The 9,159-nt window shown below is 33.4% G+C and overlaps 1 pseudogene; it reads left to right on the top strand.

The window, feature by feature from the left end:
- Positions 1-2,677: 2,677 nt before the first annotated feature.
- On the top strand, positions 2,678-2,774 carry LOC122099902 (annotated as a pseudogene).
- The last annotated feature ends 6,385 nt before the right edge of the window (positions 2,775-9,159 follow it).

The following is a 9,159-nucleotide window of genomic DNA, read 5'->3' as shown; positions in this document are numbered from 1 at the left end:
TTAACTGCCTCCATGATTGGAAGAGCTTAATGAACTGTAGTCAACAAGAAAGTTTAAAAAATGCTTAGAATGTATTCCTAAGTACCAGTTTTATAAATGGCTTTGCACTGTGGTTTGTGGTTATTTTATTTTACATGAGATAATATTTTCTACTACCAATAAGTTTTGGAAAAAGAAGAAAACTAAAATTTACTATTGTAGAGGAATATGATAGAAGTAGAAGAAAGATTTTATGTTTGTCAAATCTCTGATGAGTACCCGTATTCAAGACTTAAAGTCATATTTCTTACTATGTTAGACAGATAGGGAAAACAAAACACCATATGATAAGGCAACTATTTGTGATTTTTTAAAATGTACTTAGTATGTGATGAAATTTACTTTATTAGCTAATGTTTTGGTTTGAAATATGGGAGGCTGATCTATTTAACAAATTTTTGAAGTCACCTGCTGAAAAAACAAATGATGGGGGGTATAATTTCTACACTTTAATGAATGGATGAACCTGTTTGGCATTAGTGCTGGGTAAATAAATAAACTCTATTGTAACTTGCTCCCTCCCCGTGAAAAACTATTTATGTCACTAAATATCATCTACTTGTAAAGTGTTATTTGGCAAATGTGATTTTTAAAAGTTTATTTGAAAAGGAATATACTTTCAGGAGATTAAATGTAGGTTATCATTTGTTTGACAATGACAACATTTTTATACTACAGAACCAAGTTTTACTGAAGTACCAGTGTTTTGAAGCACTAAGGATCTTCTCAATTAATGTTTTTCTGAATTATATTTGACCTCTATGTCAAGTATTCCTAGCATTGGTAGACCAAATATGGATCTATTGTTCCAGGAACTATTTTTTGGCCTGCTGATGCTGGAATGAAATTATTCATTAATCATTAGGAGAGGGGTATTACAAATGATCTAGTGACATTCGTGGTCTTGTTCAATCATATATGATGGTCATCTGAAAATTAAAAGTTTGAATTACTGTACTTTCACATTTTGTGATTTCATTTTGCATTTTAAGTTGCCTTGCATTTCCCAACTGCTTACTGATAATTCCTGCATTTCAAGGAATTGGGGCCCTGAAATATAGAAAATGAGAAATTGAGATGGGTCTTCAATTACTTTCTGTTGGCATGTTGCATGGACGTAGGTGAGAATTCTTGCCTTAGTTATCTGATGATGCGGATAACTGGGACCTGGGATCCTAGGACCCGTGGATCCTGTAGAAGAATAATAGCTTTTAGACATCATATCAGAAAAATTTGAGTATAATCAGTAGGAATGCTTCAGAAACATGGAGAAAAACAGTTTGGGACCAGCGAGTTAAAACAATAAACAGAGCAGCAAAGTAAAATCCCTTATAGATTAGAAGCAAACAACATTGTTTTTTTTACCATGTGAATTCAGAAGACCAAGAACATTTAGAAGTTATCACAAGTTTATACCGAAAACATTGCATTGATAATTTTTATATTCTAATATATATTCTAATCCTGATTATTTATATTCCAATCTATTTATTGGAATAAATATCAATTAATTTTTCAAATTATCAATTAATTCTAATAAGATTCACTGTGTGAAATATAAAATCAGCACATATAAATATAAAATATATAATAATATATAATATTAGAAAATGTTTGGCATTGTTCTGTTGTGGTAAGGGTATCAAAAGCAACAGTTTTTTTTTCTTTCTGCTTATGTGGTGATGAGAATCAAACCCAGGGCCTCAGGCATGCAAGGCAAGCACTCTACCACTGAGCCACAAGAGGCAACGGTTTTAAAGTATTATTCCATTACCTCTACCTCAGTGTTTGGTAGAATTAGAGCTAAAGCTTTACCATTCCGAGATATACAGCCTAGAGGCAAGAGGAAACACTGTGATTAAAACATTACCAATTTAAGGCCTAATAACGAGGAGAAACATATGGACTTCTTTTGGAGCTATGGAATATATTTGGTCATAGAAAATCAGTGGTGTAAGTTCCTGCCTGCTTGGATGGTAGACAGGCCAAGACATTAGGTAATCATACATATGAACAATTTTTTCACCTTCTTGGCTTTAGCTTCTTTTGAAATGTTAGTGTGTAATAAACAATTATATTTTGAAAAAATACCTTCTAGTCTGAACAGTACTGTCTGAACTGTTTGTCTCTTTATGATCCCTTGTAACAGATTAGTTTTGCTCCAATAAGAAAATCTATGCTGTCAGGGTAAGATTCTGGTTCGTCTGTTCCTACATGGAGCAAGGATAAAGGGTCAGGAAGACATTTGTGCCAGTAAGACCTCATTTGCGAGATTTTAAGCTGCAGAAGTTTAGAATAGCTTTTAAGCAAGGCTTACTTTGACTCCATTATCTCCACAAAGCTAAATCAGTTAATAAATAAGTACTTGAAAATCCATCATCTTTGGACCTAGATATAAAGGCTGCAAAGTATGATCCAATTTCAAATGAAAAAGACTTAAAATAGTCATTGAAAAAATTGCAAATGTGAGCAATTGAACAAACAATATAAGTTTTTTCCACCATACACAGAATTTTACAGAAATAAGATGAACTGCAATTTTGGGAACAATAAGGTTTCCTTCTTACAAATAGGCAACCAAAGATATATGCCTGTCTTAAGATTGCATCATTAACTACTTAAATTTCCAGGATACTACATGCTTCAGCAGCACGTCTACCCAAATTACAATACAGAGATTTACATGGCTCTTGTACAAGGATGATATGAAAATTTGTGAAGTATTGCATATTTTTCATTCTTCTGATGCAAGAAATTAAAAACAGTTATTAAAAAGTTGATTACAAATATACAAGTGTAAGAATACATGTAATTCATAGAAATAAAAGTTAGTTTGACATCATTCAATCTTCACTTTTTACAAATTCCTTTACATAGCATAACCTTTATAAAACTTTTGAAATAAGATAACATTGTCATTTTATCCTAAAGAAATAAAATTCTTTAAGGACCTAGGAATTAAAGGAATCTTAAACTGTTTCTATATGGAATGCAATCTGAAAGGACACATTTATTAATTAACCTATATATTATAAAACAATGTCGAATTCAAAGGATTATATCTAGGAGAGAATGAAATAGGTTATGGACATTACACAAACAGAATAATAAATATTTTTAAATATACTTTTTTCAGACATGCACCAGAAATATCTTTACTTTCTGTATTACTCATTTCAACAGATAAGTTAAAATTATTTATGATTTAAAAAATCACAAACTCTATAGAAATCATTATAGATGTATACAAACAACTCGAATATATTTTGACATCAAAGTCAGGCAATTCACTTGGAAGAATACCATGGAATCCATGAATTTTTAAAGTAAGATATTGCTGTTACTTTGTATTGTGAAAATATTTTGTATGGACACATAGGATGGACTGGCAATTTTGAAATTTAAGAAACTTAACTGATTCATTAGGACTTAGGAGAACAATTTGTACAGCTTTCCAAAACTTCAAAGAGGTAGTAATACATACTTATCCTTTTGGCAATATCAAATGCAGCTTCTTCCAAGTTGTGCTTCAGACATGGTTTGAAATAATGGTTCACCAGAAGGAGATCCAGCATATCTTTGCTATATCTATTCCCAGCAGCAAGATGCAAGGGGGTCAAGAGGCCTTTAGTTTGGGCTTTGTATCTGTATCATGATGAAATAAAGAAGCCACTGTGGTATTATTCCATGTATAAGTACTGTGCAGGGGTGTCCAGCCATTCACAATTATTCCAGGAATATCTACCTTGAGCCACCAACTCATGGACAATGTCTAAGTGTCCACTGTAGGCTTCTCGATGAAGAGGGGTATACTCATCGTCATCCCTAGTATTCACATGAGTGGTCTTTTTGGAAAGTCGTCTCTGCACTGTAGTAAGGCGGTTATTTTCAACAGAACAAAGAAGAAATTTGCTTGAATCCTTCGCCATTTTTTTCTTGCAACTGATACCATTTCTCACTTTTTCATCTTGTTCTTCAACTTCATAGCAATTGCCTAACCAGAGACTTTGAGTGCCAGTGAGAATGAGCTGTCCATGTATTTTCCCAATAGTTCACATTGGATGAAATGGTCAGAAAAATCCGGTGAATTTTCTGCATTTGTTTTTTTCACTATTATTTATTTTCTCTTTTTTCATTTTTACTAAATTATTCTAACTGGAGAGAAGGGAATTGGTAGAGAGCAGGGGAAAGATTTTCCTCCGTATTCAAAGGTACAGAATGAAAATGAGGACTAGTGCTGTCTTCATCAGCAGCTTATTCTAGGAATGAGAAAATAGGAAATAATGCTTTCTATGTAAATGAATTGGGAAATGGCAGAGGAGAAAGTGAAATGATGCAACCAAAAATATAAAAGCAAAATAAATTAGGATAATTATGGAGCAATCTTATTATCTATGAGAACCATGAAAGGGAGAGAGGAAGAGAGAGACAGATGTGTAATGATCTAGCTAGCCACAAAATCCATCCCTCTGATCAAATTATAGTGCAAATAATTTTACTTTTTAAAAGAGATGGAAATAGAATTTAAGATCAAATGTCTCCATTGTTTTTAATTATATTTTTATTATCTTAAATACTTGTACAAGGGAATTTCCATTAAACAAATCAGTTTTTTAAGTATAATGGATCTTTATATAGCTTTTCGACACCCTTCCAAACCTCACCCCACTTTAATTTTTTTCTAGTTTCATACTATCTGAATTGAATATTATACCTTCACTCTCTTCCTCCATAACTCTCTTTATTCCTTTCTTTTGACTTCCCCTCATATCTTCCAAGTGATAGTTTCCTGGTATTCATTTTGTTGGAGTAAACTTCAATTTCATAAGAAATTAAACCTTTGAAATAATCCTCTGCAAATAGCATGCTTTGGTTAATATTTTTGTGTAAACTTGTATAAATTTCTATCTTCCAAATATGAGACAGAGCATGGGTCCTTTGTGTGTCTGGCTCTGACTTAGTTCACTTAATATATTTTTAGATCTATCCATTTCGTTGCAAATAATGTAACAGTCTTCAAATGGATGGGTGCAATCCAATTGTGTATATGTGCCACACTTTCTCCAACCATCACTCCACCAAAGGACATCTGGGCTGTTTCCGTAACTTGGCTATGGTGAATATTGCAGCAGTGAACATGGTTGTGAAAGTGATTTTCTGTAACCCTTTGGAAGAATTCATCACTACCTTTATAGGAGCAATCCTCTAGCTAGTTTTCCAGAATAAGAATATCCCTCCCTTCATCTTCATCACAATGTATTGCAAGTCCTCAGAAACACCTTTCCCCCTACAGGTCTCAATAAGCTAAAACCACACAGTGCCCATATTCTTTCAATACATTTTTTACATAATTGGACATATAATTAAGTGAGAACCTTCTATATACTTTCCTAATGTGGGAATGAGGGACATGACAGAGTAAAAGTAAAAAATATGTAATTTAATTAGCTATTATCATATTTAAAATCATTTTCAGCTCTAATTCATAGCCTCACATATTATTTTAATCTTTATTTGATTACTTCATCTAACCCATAAATTATAACAGGTGAGTTTAAAACAAAGGCAAAAAGTGTGGTTTGATTTTGACACTCATGTGTGAAGTTGCACAACATGGGCAAATAGATGGATTGGAATTAACAGCTCTTATCCATTTTGTTAATGTAGAGACGGTTTTCCCAAACTGATTCTCACAATTCGCATTCCATTCAACAACAAGAAACATGTGATAATTTCCTTTGATTTGCTCCTTATTAACTTTTGTTTCCATTTAATTTTATAATGGATGATTTCATAAATCTACTGTAGATACAAAAATATGTTAAAATATTTCTATCCGTATGCATTGATATATACGTACACACATATATTACACAGGCTATAATGATAATGTATAACTTCAGTAACTGTACAATTTACTAAATTATTAAAACTATCGACGGCTCATGCCTGGCATCCTGGTTACTCGGGAGGCTGAGATCTGACGATCATGGTTTGAACCCATACTGGGCAAGAATGTCCAGGAGCCTCTTATCACCAAACAACCATCAGAAAATCAGAATTGGAACTGTGGCTCAAAGTAGTAGAGTGGTAGCCTTGAGAGAAAAATCTCAGCGACATCATCCGGGCTCTTAGTTCAAGAAGTACAATCTACCCAAATAAACATCTATTTAATTTAAACATGTGTAAGTAAAGTATTTCCATCACCCAAATGCACAACCATGCTCATTTGCAAGGTAACTCTGTTTTTTCTGAAGTACCATAAAACATTTTCACTTAAGTTAAAAGGATTGCACTATGGGTTCATTCTCTCATTCATTTTTCCACTCACTCAAATCTTACAATTTTTCCAATTATTTAAAATCATAGATTTTTACTTTAATACCCAAATATTAGAGTTTGAATTGAATGTCTTATGCCCCCTAAATGGGTTTTTTTACCATTTTGTCATGTCCCCAACCCTAAATTATCCTTATTATTTTTCAGATACTTGTGTATGACCTTGGGTTCAGTCCATGTTATGTTATTCTTCCTGGAATTTAGAATAACAGGTGCATGGCATTGTGTACAGATCTTACTGTCCAGTCTGGGCTTTAACCTCTATCCTCACAACAGTAGACTCCCAGGTAGTATGGATTTTCATAAGCTCGTCATAGCTGATGTTTTTTTTTAAGTCTTTGCATTTCCTGCAGGTTCATGAGTACTGAATTAATTTGTTTTCTTGGGTTATTTTTATTTTTTTATTGTGTTTCATTTCAATGTATGTGTTGAGTTGTTCCTCACTTTTCCTTTTGTTTCTTTCAATCAAGTTCTTACCTAAAGTGCTGAGAAACCAATTCTTCTTTTTCACGATAGTCAAGATGAACATGATTTATTCCCAAGCAATTTCAATAATATTTAAACACCTTCATATCTATGGATGGTATATAAATGATAAATGCTGCGAAGGGTCTTTTTATTTTCACAGCAGTCTTTGTCATATACAGGCAGATCATGAAATATATGCAGATAGTTAAACTACAGATGTAAGCAAAGAGAAGAAAAACCTATTATTAATTGTTTGTAAGAGGCTTTCCTTCCAGTGAAAGAAATGCGTTGCTTGACGCAGGATTTCACAAAATTATTTTGCTAGGAGGAAGCTAAACAATCATCTGATTCTATAGAATTGAGGGAGAAGAATCAAACTCTTGAATAGTTTATATTTGGGTCAAATAAAAGCATGCTTCCTAAAAGAGAGTTGACTTTAGAGAAACATGATGAGTTTATGTAAATAGGTGCTTAGCTGATTTTGTTAATTTGTAAACTAATACAGGGAAATAGAGTACAGCAAGGTAAAAAAAGAACTTCACATTGCAATACTTATGTGTGTGTGTGTGTGTACACATGCACGTGTATACACGCACATGCATGTGCAAGTGCTCACTCATTCATCATCTCTAAGCTTCTGTGACCTAGGATAGTGGTTTACCACTTGAACCATCGTTCCACTCCTGTTTTTTTGGAGATAATCGCATGTATTTTCATGATTGGACTGGCTTTGAATAGTGGTCTTCATATCTCAGCCTCCAGAGAAGCTAGCTAAGCTTATTCATCCTCCAAGTAGCTAGTTAAAATTGGGCCTGTCCTCTATGCTTCACTGCTCTTTTATTCTTGTCCTGAGTTGTTCACATGCCTGTCATATATATGTCTAGTTGCCTTAAGAAATACTCTTACTGCTTGGCACCAGGGGTTCCCATCTGAACTCTTAACTACTGAGGAGGCTTGAGAACAAAACCCAGGCCAAAAGTTTAGTAGACTTCCTTCTCAATCTATAGCTGGGTGCATTGGATCATTTCCACCATCCTGCACTATCTACAGGTTAAGATTGGAAGGACTGCAGAATCCAGGCCAGCCAAGGTAGGAAGCTAGACAAGTTGGTGTGCAACTCTTATGCCATTGATAATGGGAAGGCTAAAACGACAGATCAGGTGCATGTTCTTGTGGAAAGGGAACCCCTATCCTAAAATTAACCACTGATATGACACCAGTCCAACAAAAACAAGACCCTAAGTTGAACACAATTTCCCACAACCAAAATAAGTATATACCTTAACATCCAGAAACTTAGTACAATCTGCTCTTTGCTCTAATATCAGCTTCATCTAATTATCATATGATGTAACAAAATAGTTTCTTCATTAAATTTATTAAATATTTAAAAAGACCTAGAAAATTCTTTCTCACGTATAAAGTGCGAACGAATGGCAAATTGCCTCATTTCTTACATATTTGACTACCACTATAAATTCATCTTATGATTATTAATATTAATATATTCTGATTTATTACTTTATTTTGTAACAGTTTTTAAACATTTGGCTTCTCTGCTGAAGTTGAAGTATTTTAATAGTATCATCAAATAATATTACTTGGGTACTTAGAGCAGTATTTTAAAAATTTTTTAACCAATGGTTTCTAGTAATTCTGTTTTTTTTGGGGGGTCTGCTCCTGGGACCTAAACTCTGGGCCTGGATGCTGTTCCTCAATGCTAGTTCAAGGCTAGCACTCGACCATTTGAGCCACAGCACCACTTTTTCTGTTTATGTGATGCTGAGGAATCTAACCCAGGGCCTCAAGCATGTAAGGCAAGAGCTCTACCACTGAGCCACCTTCCTAGCTCTCTATGAATTCTTAATTTGTATATTATTTAGTTTATTTTTAATTTCAGTTTAATTTTATTGTAAAGGTAATGTACAGAGGGATACAGTTACATAAATAAGGTAATGAGTACATTTATTATGGAAGAAATATTGTTACCTCTTTCATTGATTTTTTTGCACACTCAAAAAAAAACCAAGAATTCTATGCTTCCATCAGAAAGAATGACATTGCCCCATTTGTTAGGAAATGGAAAGATTTGGCAAAAATTATATTAAGCGAAGTGAGCTAGGCCCAAAGAAACATACGTCTCATGGTTTCCCTTATTTGCAGTAACTACTATATGTTTGAGACAAGCAGAAAAAGTCAGATAAGTTGATGTTAGGTAAAATGAACCCTAAGAAATGTATTCAAATGTTTTTTTTTTCTTTATGCATTTGTTTCTAACGCATTTATAAGATTATTTCTTTGTTGCTTTGTATG

This window comes from Dipodomys spectabilis, unplaced genomic scaffold, assembly GCF_019054845.1.
Source record: "Dipodomys spectabilis isolate Male_0828 unplaced genomic scaffold, ASM1905484v1 ptg000545l, whole genome shotgun sequence".
Classification (NCBI taxonomy): Eukaryota; Metazoa; Chordata; class Mammalia; order Rodentia; family Heteromyidae; genus Dipodomys; species Dipodomys spectabilis.
This window is presented reverse-complemented; position numbering and strand designations above follow the sequence as displayed.